At 44.8% G+C, this 15,910-nt stretch overlaps 1 pseudogene; it reads left to right on the forward strand.

Moving 5' to 3' along the window:
• Nucleotides 1-5,366: 5,366 nt before the first annotated feature.
• Nucleotides 5,367-8,375, forward strand: LOC133752034 (ferritin light chain-like; annotated as a pseudogene).
• Nucleotides 8,376-15,910: the final 7,535 nt, after the last annotated feature.

A 15,910-nucleotide genomic window follows, 5' to 3' on the forward strand; every position in this document is an offset into this window, starting at 1 on the left:
GATCATAATCATAATGATATGATGGTTGTAGAAGAAAATGTACTGGTGCCGGCACTGTGGCGTAGCAAGTAAAGCTGCCACCTGCAGTGCCAGCATCCCATATAGGCACCAGTTAGAGTCCTGGCTGCTCCACTTCTGATCCAGCTCTCTGATAATGGCCTGGGAAAGCAGTGAAAGATGGCCCAAGTGCTTGGGCACCTGCACCCATGTGGGAGATCTGGAAGAAGCTCCTGGCTCCTGGCTTCAGATCAGCCCAGCTCCGACCCTTATGCCCACTTGGGGAGTAAACTTGCAGATGGAAGATCTCGCTCCCTCTCTCTCTCTGTAACACTGCCTTTCAAATAAATAAACAAATCTTTTTCTCTTAATAAGTCTTAAAAAAAAAAGGAAAAGAAAAATGTTCCTGGGGCAGGTGTAGCTGGTAAAATCACTACCTGCAATGCCAGCTTCCCATATGGGTGCCAATCTGTGTCCCAGCTGCTCCACTTCTGATTCAGCTCCTTGCTAATGGTCTGGGAAAGCCATTAGATGGAAGGTGGCTCAAATATTTGGTCCCCTCTGCCCATGTGGGCATCCTAGAAGAAGCTACTGGCTCCTGGCTTCAGCCTGGCCCATTTCTGGCCGTTGCAGCCATTTAGGGAGTGAACCAGCAGATGGAAGATCAATCTGACTTTCAAATAAATGAGTAAATCTTAAAAAAAAAAAAAAAGAAAAGAAAAGAAAAACTGTTCTTGGGAGATGTAGTTTGGAGGCTTAAGGATAGAAAGTCTTCAGACTTTTTAACTTACATTTAATTGATTCGGCAAAAGTGACACAGAAAGATACAGCAAAAGGTGAATAATTTACAATGCTAAGTGAATGTATACTATTCTCTCTACTTTTCTGAAGGGTTGGAATTTTAAAAGAGAAGTGAAAATTATCATAAAGAACTTAAGGGACCCCAAGATTATGTCTTCCATTCCTGGTTTGAGAATCAGCTATAGTCAGTGGTGGGTACTGAAGTTTTTTTCAGTAGGGAAATGACAGGGTCAGATGTTTTTATCCAGAAGGTCAGTCTGGTGGCAGGAGGACAACCTGGACCAGTTTGTGGCAGTTATGTAGGCTAGAGTGACAGGGATAGGAGAGCACAATGAATTTGAATAACTCTGAGCAGTAGAGTGGACAAAGCTTGAGCAGGGAGTCAGTTACCTTCTTCCAGAATCTACCTTTGTGCTCTTCAGTGTAGTGTCTACCAGTTACATGTGGATATTTCAATTTGCCTAATAATAATTACATAACACTAGAAGTTCTGTTCCTCAGCCATACTGGCCACGTTTCAAGCAGTCAACAGCCACACCTGGAGGATTAGTCCATTTTCTGTGGCTATAAAAAAAAAATCTCAGGCTGAGTACTTTGTAAAGAAAAAAAGACATATTCAGTTCACAGTTCTGGAGGTTCGAGAGCATGGTGTCAGCCAGTCTGGTGAGGGCCTCATGGCAGATAGCATGACAATGGTGGGAATGTGTGTGAGAGCAGTCAGATGGTGGGACAGGAAGCCAGGGCCCAGGCCTGCTCTTTTATGACAACTCACTCTCTTGGAAATTAACTGGAGTCCCACAAGAACTGCATCAATCCCTTTGGACAGCAGCACTCCCAAGGATTTAACCACCTTCCACTAGGTCCTACTTCTTTAAGGTTCTACCCGTTCAACACCACCAGCCTGGGGACCAGCCTTCCAGTGCCTAAGTCTTAGGGACACACCCAACCTACTGGCCAGTGGTCAGAGTATGGGGAAATGAAAACGTAGCATTTCCACCATCATGGAATTCTGTTGGCTTATGCTGGTCTACACCTTTCCTATTTCGTTATGCTATTTCCCTCATCTACTTTCAAATGAATCCGATGCTGCTGCCCTGTCCTCTGGCAGTTCACAGACAACTAGGAAGCCGAAGCACTTTAACACAGTGTAGAACTGTGTTGAGATACGTCAGAAAGATGCGGAGAGCTTCCTGTGGGAATTCCGGTGAAGAGACAGGTGTTTTGAGAGAAAGTCACTTTAGTGGAACTTTGCAGATGACAGCAAAGTAGAGAGGGATATCTTGGAGGGTAGCTAAGCCTGATGGGACAGGAGCATTCTCTGCTTCCCCAGAAGAAAGATTGTGGGTGGCCTCTTGCCTCTCAACTCTGTCAGTTCTCCCCAAATTAATTTATAGATTTAATGGAATTTATATATTCAATGGAATACAATAAAAGTCCTAGCAGTGTTTTTTGTTTTTGTTTTTGGTATATGTATGTGTGTGTGTGTGTGTATGTGTGTAAATCATCTAAGTGATTCTAATATTAAATGGAATTGTAGAATAACCAAGAGAGCATCAAACAACAAAGCTGGAGGACCTGACATTCGCAGACACTGAGGCACATCTAACAAGTGGCAGCAAATAAGACAGTGTGATTCTGGTACAAGGTACACAAATAGATCCAGGGAACAGGACACAGAGTCCAGAAACATCCTCACCTAGATGGTCACAAATCTGTAACAAGGGTGAGCCTACCCTGCCATGGGGGAGGGGCCATCTCTTCAACAAATGGTCAGGGTGAATTAAATTGCTGAAGAGCGATTGATTCATAGCTCGCAACTTACACAAACATTAATTGTAGATAATAGCCTTAAATTTGGCACACGTCATGAATCTAGGAGAGAAGTGGGAGAATATTTCATGACCTTGGGGTAGGCAAAGATTTCTTAAACAAAAAGCAAAAAGAGTAACTAGAAAGAAAAGATAGATGAGTGGAGTGTAAGTAAAATTATAGTCTTCCATTTATCAGAAGGCAATGTTAAGAGAAAAAGTAGGATGCAGAGAGAAAGAAGATTTCATAGTAAATGTATTTGGTAAAAAAAAAAAAAAAAATGTGTCCAGGAGCAGATGTTGTGGTGTGGCTAAACCACCTCTTGAGATGTACACATCCCATATTGGAATGCTGGTTTGAGTCCTGGCTGTTTCCTATTTAGTTTCCTGCTTATATACCCCGGAGGCAGCAGATGACGGCCCTAGTACTTGGGTTCTGCCTCCCATCTGGGAAATCCGGATGGAATTCCTGGCTCTGGCTTGAGCCTGGCTTAGCACCAGCTGTTACAGGCATTTGGGAAGTGAACTAGTGGATGAAAGATTTCTTTCTCTCCTATCTGTCCTTCTGCCTTTCAACAGATAAATAAAGTAAAAAAAAAAAATCATAGCTAGAATACAAATCAATCAGAAAAGACAGACGACCTTTTTTTTTGTATCAGAATACACATGACATAAAAAGTGTGGAATTCGATGGGATTGAGCACATCCACAGTGTTGTGCAATCATCACTTCTATCTGGTTCCAGAATTATTTCATCACCCAAATAGAAACTCTGCACCCAGTAAGCGGTCACTCCCCGTTGCTCCATCCCTCAGTCCCTGGTGAGCACTACATCTGCTTTCCGTCTTCTTGGATTGCCCGTTCTGGACATTTCATACGAATGCAGTCATATGGCCTTTGGGGTCTGTCTTCTTTCCCTCGGTGTAGTGTTTTCAGAGTTCATCCATGTTGTACTCCATTCCTGTTAACTGCCGAATAATCTGTTGTATACCACGTTTTGTTCACTTGCTCAGCTACTGATGAACGTTGAATTGTTTCCATATTTCGACTGTTTGAACAGAGTTTCTGTGAACATTTATATACAAGTTTTTGTGTGGATATGCTTTCAGTTCTTTTGGGGATATACTTAGAAGTGGAATTGCTGAGTTATATGGCAATTTTACATTTAAATTATTTCCACTATTTTCCATAGTGACTGCATGACCCTATGTTCCCACCTATAGTGTATGAAGTTCCAATTTCTTTTTTAAAGATTTATTTACTTATTAAATTTTATTTAAGTTCGGCTGGCACTGTGGCTCAACAGGCTATTCCTCCACCTAGCGGCACCGGCACACCGGGTTCTAGTCCCGGTTGGGGCGCCGGATTCTGTCCCGGTTGCCCCTCTTCCAGGCCAGCTCTCTGCTGTGGCCCGGGAGTGCAGTGGAGGATGGCCCAAGTGCTTGGGCCCTGCACCCCATGGGAGACCAGGAGAAGCACCTGGCTCCTGCCTTTGGATCAGCGCGGTGCGCTGGCCATGGCGCGCCAGCCGCGGCGGCCATTGGAGGGTGAACCAACAGCAAAGGAAGACCTTTCTCTCTGTCTCTCTCTCTCTGTCCACTCTGCCTGTCAAAAAAAAATTATTTAAGTTATACAAATTCCATGTATTTATATTTTAATTTTATTTAAGTTATACATGTTTTATATATTTTATATATACAAATTTAGAAACATAGTGACACTTCCCCCCACACCCTCTCTCCCACCCATGCTCCAGTGCTTCCTCCTCCTCTCTCTCACATTCCTACTCTTAATTTTTACCAAGGTCTATTTTCAGTTTACTTAATGATCATATAGTTAACCCTACACTAAGTAAAAGAGTTCAACAAATAATATGAAGAGAAAAAAAAAAAACAGCACTGTTCCTCTATGGAAGAGACAAGGGCTGTAAACAATCATCCAATCTCAAAATGTCTGTTTCACTCCAATAGATTTCATCTCAGGTACTCTATTAGTTACTTCAGATCAGGGAAAATATGATTGCTGTCTTTTTGGGACTGGCTTATTTCACTGAGTATAATGGTTTCCAGTTGTGTCCATCTTGTTGCAAAAGATGGGATTTCATTTTTATGTTTTTACATCTTAGTAGTACTCCATAGTGTATATATACTAAAATTTCTTTACCAGTCAGCAGTTGATGGACATCTGGGTTGATTCTATATCTTAGCTATTGTAAACTGTGCTGCAGTGAACAAGGGGGTACAAATAACTCTTTCTTATACTGATTTCTTTTGGTTTGGGTAAATTCCAAGAAGTGGGATGGCTGGATCATATGGTAGGTCTATATTCAGATTTCTGAGAAATCTCCATACTGTCTTTTTTTTTTTTTTTTTTTTTTTTTTTGTGACAGGCAGAGTGGACAGTGAGAGAGAGAGAGACAGAGAGAAAGGTCTTCCTTTTGGTTCACCCTCCAATGGCCGCCACTGCTGGCGCGCTGTGGCCGGCGCACCACGCTGATCGGAAGCCAGGAGCCAGGTGCTTCCTCCTGGTCTTCCATGCAGGTGCAGGGCCCAAGCACTTGGGCCATCCTCCACTGCACTCCCGGGCCACAGCAGAAAGCTGGCCTGGAAGAGGGGCAACCGGGACAGAATCCGGCGCCCTGACTGGGACTAGAACCCAGTGTGCCAGCGCTGCAGGCGGAGGATTAGCCTATTGAGCCGTGGTGCCGGCCTTCCATACTGTCTTACACAGTGAGTGCACCAGTTTACATTCTCAGCAACAATGGACCAGGGTACTCTTTTTCCTACATCCTTGCCAGCATTTGTCATTTGTTGATTTCTGTATGTGAGCCATTCTAACTGGAGTGAGGTGAAACCTCACCATGGCTTTGATTTGCAGTTCCTTGAAGGCTAGTGATCCTGAGCATTTTCCCAAGTGTTCGTTGTCTCGTTACTTTGCTGAGTGTTTCTTTTGCAGTGGAGAAGCTTTCCTGCTTGATGTTATCCCATTTGTCACTTCTGGCTTTGATTGCCTGTATTTCTGGGGTCTTTTCCAAGAAGTCTTTGCCTATGCCAATGTCTTATAGTTCCCCAATATTATCTATTAATTTGATGGTATCAGGTTGTATATTTAAGTCTTTGATCCATTTTGAGTGGATTTTTGTGTAAGTGTAAGGTATGGGTCTAGTTTCATATTTTTTTAAATAAAATTTTATTTATTTATTTGAGAGGTAGTTACAGACAGATAGAGGGAAAGACAGAGATAAAGTTGTTCCATCCACTGGATGACTCCTCCAATGGCCACAGTGGCCAGAGCTACTGATCTAAAGCCAGGATCCAGGAGCTTCTTCAGGTCTTACACATGGTGCAGAGGCCCAAGCACTTGGGCCACCTTCTACTGCTTTCTCAGGCCATAGCAGAGAGCTGGATCAGAAGAGGAGAAGCTGGGACTCAAACCAGCATCCATATGGGTACAGCAGGTGGAGGCTTAGTCCACTACACCACAGCATCAGCCCCTAGTTTCATACTTCTGTGTGTGAAAATCTAGTTTCTCAAGCACCATTTGTTAAATAGATTGTCCTTGCTCCACAGATTGATTTTACCTCTTTTGTCAAGGATAAGTTGGTTGTAGATGCATGGATTGATTTCTGAAGTTTCTATTTTGTCCTGTTGGCCTACAAGTCTATTTTTGTGCTAGTACCAGGCTGTTTTGATTATATCTGTCTTGTATATGTCTTTTTTTTAAAGATTTATTTGTTTATTTGAAATTTATAAATACAGAGAGGCAGCATTATTTTTTTCTAGATCTGTAAAAAATGTCATTGGTATTTGGGTTTGCATTAAATCTGTAAATTGCTTTTGGTAATACAGACATTTTGATGATGTTGATTCTTCCAATCCATGAGCATGGAAGATTTTTCCATTTTTAAATGTCTTCTTCTATTTCTTTGTTTAGTTTTTGTAATTTTCATTGTAGAGCTCTTTGATATCCTTGGTTAAATTTATTCCAAGGTATTTAGTTCTTTTTGGAGCTATTGTGAATGGGACTGATCTTAAAAGTTCTTTCTCAGCCATGACATTTTCTTGTGTACAAAAGCTGTTGATTTTTCTGTGTTAATTTTATATTCTGCCACTTTACCAAACTCTTTTGTGTGTTCCAATAGTCTCTCAGTGAATTATTTTGGATCCCCTATATATAGAATTATGTCATCTGCAAATAGGGATAGTTTGACTTCTTCCTTCCCAATATGTATCCCTTTGATTTCTTTTTCTTGCCTAATGGCTCTGGCTAAAACTTCCAGGACTATATTGAATAGCAATGGTGAGAGTGGAAATCTTTATCTGGTTCTGGATCTTAGGGGGAATGCTTCCAGCTTGTTCCCATTCAATAGAATGCTGGTCATAGGTTTGTCCTAAATTGCCTAGATTGTGTTGAGAAATGTTTCTTCTATACCCAATTTGCTTCAGGTTTTCATCATGAAAGGATGTTGTACTTTATCAAATGCTTTTTCTGCATCTACTGAGATAATAATATGGTTTTTATTCTTCAATTTGTTAATGTGATGTATCACATTTATTGATTTATGAATGTTGAACCATCCCTGCATACCAGGGATAAATCCCACTTGATCCAGATGAATGATCTTTCTGATGTGTTGTTGGATTTGATTAACTAGTGTTTTGTTGAGGGTGTTTGCATCCATGTTCATCAGGGAAATTGGTCTATAGTTCTCTTTCTCTGTTGTATCTTTTTCTGCTTTAGAGATTAGGGTGATGCTGGCTTCATAGTAGGAGTTTGGGAGGATTCCCTCCCTTTTAATTGTTTTGAATAGCTTGAGAAGAATTTTAGTTAGTTCGTCTTTAAATGTCTGGTATAATTCATTGAAGCCATCGGTTAAAGGTTTATTTATTAATTTATCTGGAGACAGAATGACAGAGAAAGAGGGAGAGACAGAGACAGGATCTTCTATCTGCTAGTTCACTTCCCCAATGCCTGAAATATTTGGGGCAGAACCAGGCAAAAGCCAGGGACTAAGAGCTCCATTTGTGTCTCCCATAGTGTTGGCGGGAACCCAAGCATTTGGGCTATCTTCCACGGCCTTGCCAAGTGCATTAGCAGGGAGACAGATCAGAAGTGGAGCAACCAGGACTTGAACTGACCCTGACCTCACAGATTCATCAGGATCATTCCATTGAGGTGGGGCTGCGATCAACCCCCTGGTCAGCTTGCACCTGTGGGCCTCCTGCACTTGCCTCTCGCTGGGCTTCTATTTGGAGCAGGGCAACGTGGCCCTGGAGGGCATGGGTGGAAGTAAGCTGAGGAGAAGCCTGAGGGTCCTGAGTACCTGCTGAAGATGCAAAACCCGTGCAGCAGCAGTGCCCTCTTCTAGAACATGCAGAAACCTTCTCAGGATGAGTGGGCAAACCCCTAGATGCCAGGGAAGCCACCTCAGCTCTGGAGGAGACCCTGAACCGGGCCCCTTTGGATCTTTATACCTTAGGTGCTGTCCACACACACCCTTGTCTCCATGACTTCCTGGAGAACCACTTCCTGCCTGAGAGAGTGAAACTTCTCACAAGGAGGAAGTAAAACTCCTCAAGAAGGTGGGAAACTACCTGACCAAGCTCTGCAGGCTGGCGGGCCCCCAGCAGGGCAGGGCTGGGCGAGTCTCTCTTCCACAGGTTCACCCTCAAGCACAACCTGGAGCCTCCAGAGCCCAGTGACTCTGGCTCCTTGCATCCTGGTTTCAGGGCTCTGCCTGAGACCCTCCCTCCAGCCACGTGTCAATAGGCAATGTGTTAACAGTCCTGGAGCCCTCTCCCAAGCCTTAGACCAAACAGAAATAAAGCTTTTATGGCAAAAATTAAAAATGTTTTGAATAAAAACGTTTACTAAACATAGATCATAATCTAACATAATACCAAAACCAAAAACCTTTCAGAAGAAAACAATATTGGTGACCTCGAGTTCTGCAAATAGTTTTTAGATATAGTACTAAAAACAGTAAAAATTGGATGTCACCAAAACTTAAACCTTCTACTCTTCAAAAACAGTTAAAAGAATAATGACACAAGGGGCCAGCGCTGTGGTGTAGCAGGTAAAGGCCCTCCCTGCCTTTCTCTCCCTTCCCTCCCTCCCTTTCTCCCTCCCTCCATCTCTCTCTCCCACCTCCCTCTCTTCCTCTCCCTCTGTTCCTCCCTCCCTTCCTCCCTCTTTCCCACCTTCCCTCATTCCATTCTTCTCCTTCTCTCTGTAACTGTACCTTTCTTTTCTTTTTTTTTTTTTTTTGACAGGCAGAGTTAGAGAGAGAGACAGAGAGAAAGGTTTTCCTTCAGTTGGTTCACCCCCTAAATGGCTGCTACAGCCCCCACACTGTGCCGATCCGAAGCCAGGAGCCAGGTGCTTCCTCCTGGTCTCCTATGTGAGTGCAGGGCCCAAGCACTTGGGCCATCCTCCATTGCACTCCCGGGCCACAGCAGAGAGCTGGCCTGGAAGAGGGGCAACCAGGACAGAATCCAGCGCCCCAACCAGGACTAGAACCCAGGGTACCGGCGCCGCAGGCGGAGGATTAGCCAAGTGAGCCATGGCACCAGCCTGTAACTGTACCTTTCAAATAAATAAATAAATCTTTAAAAATAAAATAGGAGGCCGGCGCCACGGCTCAATAGGCTAATCCTCCGCCTAGCGACGCTGGCACACCGGGTTCTAGTCCCGGTCGGGGCGCCGGATTCTGTCCTGGTTGCCCCTCTTCCAGGCCAGCTCTCTGCTGTGGCCAGGGAGTGCAGTAGAGGATGGCCCAAGTGCTTGGGCCCTGCACCCCATGGGAGACCAGGAGAAGCACCTGGCTCCTGCCATCGGCTAGGCGCGATGTGCCGGCTGCAGCGCGCCAGCCGCGGTGGCCATTGGAGGGTGAACCAACGGCAAAAGGAGGACCTTTCTCTCTGTCTCTCTCTCTCACTGTCCACTCTGCCTGTCAAAAATAAAATAAAATAAAATAGGCAAAAGACATGCAGGCACTTCACACACACAAATAAAGAATATAAAAAATGACCAATTGACAAGTGAAAAAGTACTCGACATCTTTTGTCATTAGAGAAAGGTAAATTAAAGCCATGAATAACTCACCAGAATAACTAAATTAAAAAAGCTTGCATACCAAGTATTGGTGACAAACAACTGGAATTCTCTTATTTTCTTGGTGGGCATGTGTTTTAAGCCACACACCTCGAAAAGATATTTGGCAGTAGTATAGACTCATATGCTCTATGACCCAGCAATTCCACTCCTGGGCACATACCTAACAGAAGTGAGAGTTATTTCTATCAAAGGATATACTCAAGAATTTTCTTTGGGGGGTGCCAGTGTTGTGGCATAGAGGGTTAAGCCTCTGCCTACAACTCTGGCATCCCTTATGGGTGCCAGCTCAAAACCCAGCTTCTTCACTTCTCATCCAGCTACCTGCTAATATGCCCAGGAAAGCTGTGGAAGATGGCCCAAGTGCTTGGACCCCTGCACCCATGTGGGAGACCCAATGAAGCTCCTGGCTCCTTGCTTCAGACTGGCCAAGCTCTGATGGTGCAGCCTTTTAGGGAGTGAACCAGTGGATGGAAGACCTTTCTCTCTGACTCTCTCTCTCTCTCTGTAAGCATCTCTTCCAATTGGAATCTGGTCTCCCAGATTTGGCTACTGTGGCATTTCTAGCGCCAATAACAATAGTGCCTCGCATAAAGGAGGGATTACATGAGTGTTTGTGAAATGAATTAAAGATGGATGGGGTAGCAGTTGTGGTAGCAAAGTGCTACCAAGCCCAGCATCTGGCAAATGGGTAAAGCCCCAACACTGGCATAGTGGGCTAAGCCTCTGCCTGCAGTGCAGGTATCAAATATGGGCTCAGTTTCTAGTCCTGGCTGCTTCTCTTCAGATCCAGCTCTCTGCTATGGCCTGGGAAAGCAGTAAAACATAGCCCAATTGCTTGTGTTCCTGCACCCACGTCGGAGACCCATAAGAAGCTCCTGGATCCTGGCTCCTCGCTTTGGATCAGCCCAGCTCTGGCCATTGCAGCCATTTGGGGAGGTGAATCAGTGGATGGAAGACTTTTCTCTCTGTCTCTCTCTCTCTCTGTCTGTAACTCTACCTCTCAAATAAATAAATAAAATATTTTTTTTTTAAAAAAAAGAGAAATAGTAAGGAACATCAGCATTGTCATCACCATTTCTTTCTTTTTTCTTTTTTCTTTCTTTTTCCTTTTTTTTGACAGGCAGAGTGGACAGTGAGAGAGAGAGACAGAGAGAAAGGTCTTCCTTTTGCCGTTGGTTCACCCTCCAATGGCCGCTGCGGCTGGCGCACTGCACTGATCCGAAGGCAGGAGCTAGGTGCTTCTCCTGGTCTCCCATAGGGTGCAGGGCCCAAGGACTTGAGCCATCCTCCACTGCACTCCCTGGCCACAGCAGAGAGCTGGCTTGGAAGAGGGGCAACTGGGACAGAATCCGGCGCCCCGACCGGGACTCCAGTGTGCCGGCGCCACTAGGTGGAGGATTAGCCTGTTGAGCCACGGTGCCGGCCCATCACCATTTCTTAATCCTTATGGTACTTGGCATATAAATAACTTACATTTAAAGAGGGAAGACCATTCATGTGTATTTTTACTGCTTTTTGGATGGGTTTTGTTTTGTTTTTGTTCTTTGTTTTAGCATGTACAAGGGTACTTTAAAAAGTTCTTGGAAGAGGGCCAGCACTGTGGCGCAGCAGGTTAAAACACCAGCCTATAACACCAGCATCCCACATGAGCACTGGTTCAAGTGCCAGCTGCTCCACTTCCAATCCAGCTCCCTGGTAATGTGCCTTCAAAAGTAGTGCCCAAATTCGTGGACCCCTGTACCCTTGTAGGAGACTCGGAAGAAGTTCCTGGCTTCGGATCAGCCCAGCTCCAGCCATTTGAGGAGTGAACCAGTGGATGGAAGATCTCTCTCTCTCTCTCTCTCTCTCTCTCTCTCTCTCTCTCGTATTCAATAAATAAAATATTAAAAACAAAGTTCATGGAAGGAGCAAATGTCGAGGCACAGTGGGTTAAAGCTGTTGCTTGGGTTGCCTGCATGCCATATTGGAGTGCTGGTTCATGTCCCAGCTACTTTTCTTCCAGTCCAGCTTCCTGGTAATGCATCTTGGCAGGCAGCAGAAAATGGCTTAAGGGCTTGGGCACCTGCTACTAATAGAGTTCCTGGCATCTGGCTTTAGCCTGGCTCAGCCCTGACTATTGTGGGCACTTGGGGAGTGAACCAGAAGATGAAAGATCTCTGTCTTTCTCTCCCTGTTTTTATCTGTCTCTCTTTCAAGTAGATGAAAATAAAATAAGACTATTTTGAAAATGAAATTAAAAGATAAGAGGCCAGCACCACAGCTCACTTGGCTAATCCTCCACCTGCGGTGCCAGCACCCCGGGTTTTAGTCCCAGTCGGGGCGCTGGATTCTGTCCCGGTTGCCCCTTTTCCAGTCCAGCTCTCTGCTGTGGCCCAGGAAGGCAGTGGAGGATGGCCCAAGTGCTTGGCCCCTGCACCCACATGGGAGACCAGGAAGAAGCTCCTGGCTTCGGATCAGCGCAGTGCACCAGCTGTAGTGGCCTTCTGGGGGGTGAGGAAAAGGAAGACCTTTCTCTCCGTCTTTCTCACTGTCTAACTCTGCCTGTCAAAAAAAAAGAAAGAAAGAAATTAAAAGATAAGAGTTCATTTTGGTGCAAAAAATTGAAATACATACATACAATGGGTCTTCAAAAAGTTTATGAAAGTGCATGCTATGGAAAAAGCTGTGCATAGGTTTCAACATTTTTGCATCAAAATAAACGTCTTTCAATTCTATTTTCCACAAACTTCTTGAAGTACCATTGTTCAATGCTAGGTTCTTTTTAAGAAATGTATCTTTTAAGATTGCTTCTTTTAAGACATGTATCTCTGTGACAGGTGTTGTGTGCAGCAGTTAAGGCAGTGCTTGGGACACCCACATCCCAGACGCCAGATCTGAGTCCTGACTGTCCTGCTTCGAATCCAGCTTCCTGCTGATGCTCACCCTGGGAGGCAGTAGGTGATGGCTCAAATACTTGGGTCCCTGCCACTCTTGTAGGAGACCCAGATGGACTTCCAGCCCCTCTTCCTCTCTTTGTTGCTGTGTATTTCAAGTGAATATGAAAAATAAATAAAGCTTAAAAAGAAGAAGTGTGTGAGTCTGTGGTGAGGGTCCTGAGAAAATCCAGGAGTCAGGGTCTAGGACTTTGGTCTAGCCCTGACCTCGCCACCAAGTGGCCCTATGTGTGCCCCGGAGATTCCCTCCCTCCTATGGACCTTGCCTGTCTCAACTGTGAAGTAAAGAGCTGCATTGGTTAAGATCTTGAAGGTCAGCTCTGCGACTGGAAAATGTAACTCCCTTAGTGTGTTGTTCTTGTTTCCAGCACTAGGGGGCACTACACTCAGTATATTGGTACACATTACAGTTCCTGCTGTTAGATGAAGGGGTTGATGTACAATGATGATTGCTGTCAGTTTTGATTCCCTGTCTTCTTCCAAAGCCTTAGGCTCACACAGTCAAGCCTTCTACCGGGTTGGAGACAAACTTCTATCAAAGGGAGCTTGGCTGAATCGCCCGTGAAATCTTGGGTCCATCACTTTTGTATCTGTCATGGAATGCAGGTAACACATTGTGAAAGACAAGTGGGAACACTGAGCGGTAGGTTGAGGTTTTGTTCAGAAGAGATAAACAGTTTAGCAAAACTGTCCTGCTGTGATGTCTGGCTCTGACCAGTGTGTGGTTGGAGGTTCCATGGAAGCTGTGTGTAGGGAGACAGAGCTGTGGCTTGAATTCAGAAGAGCAGTTCTGAAGTCTCAGCTTGTTCACCGATGCTTTATATGACCCTAAGGGAGCTGCTTCCCCTCTGAGTATCAGCTTTCTGTCTGCAAATTCCACAGAGAAGGAAGGACCTAGCCAAGATGCCTTCCGAAAGTTCATGGAAAATGCATATTGTGAGAAAACCATGTGTGGATGTCAAATATTTTTGCACTGAAATAAACTTGTCTTTGAATTCTATTTTCCCAAGAACTTTAAAAAATATTTATTATTTATTTGACAGGTAGAGCAAGAGAGATAACTATCTAGCTACCTATCTATCTGCTGGTTTACCTCCCAAATGCCTGCAACAACCGGTGCTGGGCTAGGCCGGGAACCAGGAGCTCCATCAAGATCACTCAAGTACTTAAGCCGTCTGTGCTGCTTCCCAGGGTGTACACTAACAGGAAGTGGGATAGGAAGCAGAGGTGGGGCTTGATCGTCACTTTGATATGAGTGTTCCAAGTGGCAGCTTAACCTGCTGTGCCACAATGCCCATCCTTCCCAAGAACTTTTTGACATCTGCTTGTACATAGCCAATACATACCCTGTGTACATTCATACTGCCTCCAGTATATGACAGGTATCTCTGCTAGCCACAGGAGCCTTTCCCACTAAGTCCAGACTCAGGCACACTTCAGAATTCTTTTCAACAGCTGGTGAGTGGTGGATCCTGAAGGGAACATTTTTGCCATCTCTGTTAATCTTAGATTATTTCTACACCAACACCAGTATTTTATATAATGGGGATTTAATAGTGGAGATGCACTTGGAGTTGACCAACTTCTGTTGGTTCTGGGTGGTTTGGGGGTAAAATCTCAATGACCAGGGTGGGAGTTTGGTGCAACCACTCGGCATACCCACATCCTAATCTCAGAGTGCCCGGGTTTGATACCCAGCTCTGCATCTAACTGTCTTCCTGCTAATACGCATCCTGGAAGGCAGCAGGTGATGGCCCTAGCACTTGGGTCCCCTACCACCCACATAGGAGACCTGGATTGAAGTCTGAGTTCTTGGCTTTGGCCTGGACCAGTCGTGGCTGTTGCAGGCATTTGGTGGAAATGTGAGTGTGTGGAAGATCAGGATCTCGATATATATCTCTCTCTCTCTCTCTCCCCCCCTGCCTTTCAAGTGAAATATAAATAAATACAAGTTGATTCTGGCCAGCGCCGCGGCTCACTAGGCTAATCCTCCACCTGCGGCACCAGCACACCGGGTTCTAGTCCCGGTCGGGGTGCCGGATTCTGTCCCAGTTGCTCCTCTTCCAGTCCAACTCTCTGCTGTGGCCCGGGAAGGCAGTGGAGGATGGCCCAAGTGCTTGGGCCCCTGCACCTGCATGGGAGACCAGGAGGAAGCACCTGGCTCCTGGCTTCGGATCGGCGCAGTGTGCCAGTCGTAACGGCCATTTGAGGGGTGAACCAATGGAAGGAAGACCTTTCTTTCTGTCTCTCTCTCACAGTCCAACTCTGCCTGTCAAAAAAAAAGTTAATTCTAACTTCATAGATTCTGCCATTTCTTAAAAAAATTCAGTAACCTTGTAGATTGGGTAGGGAGAGAAGTTTTCTGCTTTTTGTGATGATAATGCTTATCAAGTGTTGAGGAACACCATGCTCTTGCAAAAATCTTCTCAGCTGTGGCTCACGTTTCCCTTTACAGTGGTGTCTTGTATTCACCAGAAGCTTATTTTCTCTGTGTCTTCATAATATTACTTAAGAAATATTTTCCCCCTCTAAAGCCATTCTGTTAATGGCCATTTATTCCTCTTTTTTTTTTTTTTTTTTTTTGCTATTACAAACAGCATTGCTCTGGTGGTTGAGAAAAAAGGTTTTACTGTTGTGAGGAGGTTGGAAGTCTTGTTCAAAGTAATTAAGAGGCACTCAGCTTTGTACTTAATCCATAATTTTAAAAAATTATTTCTGAAATTTATTTGAAAGGCGTAGCAATAGAGACACACACACAGAGTCAGAGATCTTCCATCTGCTGGTTCACTCCGTAAATCACACAGTAGCTAGGGTTGGGCCAGGCCAAACTAGGAGCCTAGAACTCCATCTGGGTCTACCTTGTGGGTGGCAGGGACTCACGGACTTGGTCAATGATCTGTTGCCTTCCAGGATTACTTTATCAGGAAGCTGGATTGGGTATGGAGTAGCCAGGACTTGAACCAGCGCTCCGATATTGGTTGCAGACATCCCAAGTGGTGGCTTAATGACTGTTACATAACACCTGCCCCGACCTTGACCTTCAGAACTTTACTTGAAATTTTCATATATAGAGGTTTTACCCACTCTGCCACAGCGCCAGCCACAGTTCCGTTCATTTTTAAATGGGTGCGAGTGAGCTGTCTGAGCAATATTACTGAACTAGAAATCAGCAGAGTTGGATTCTAGTTTTGGCCTCACCCTCACCCTTTACAAGCCAAGTGACTAAATTTCTCAGAGCCTCAGGCTTTCCCCTCA

The sequence above is a fragment of the Lepus europaeus genome, chromosome 23 (genome assembly GCF_033115175.1).
Source record: "Lepus europaeus isolate LE1 chromosome 23, mLepTim1.pri, whole genome shotgun sequence".
Classification (NCBI taxonomy): Eukaryota; Metazoa; Chordata; class Mammalia; order Lagomorpha; family Leporidae; genus Lepus; species Lepus europaeus.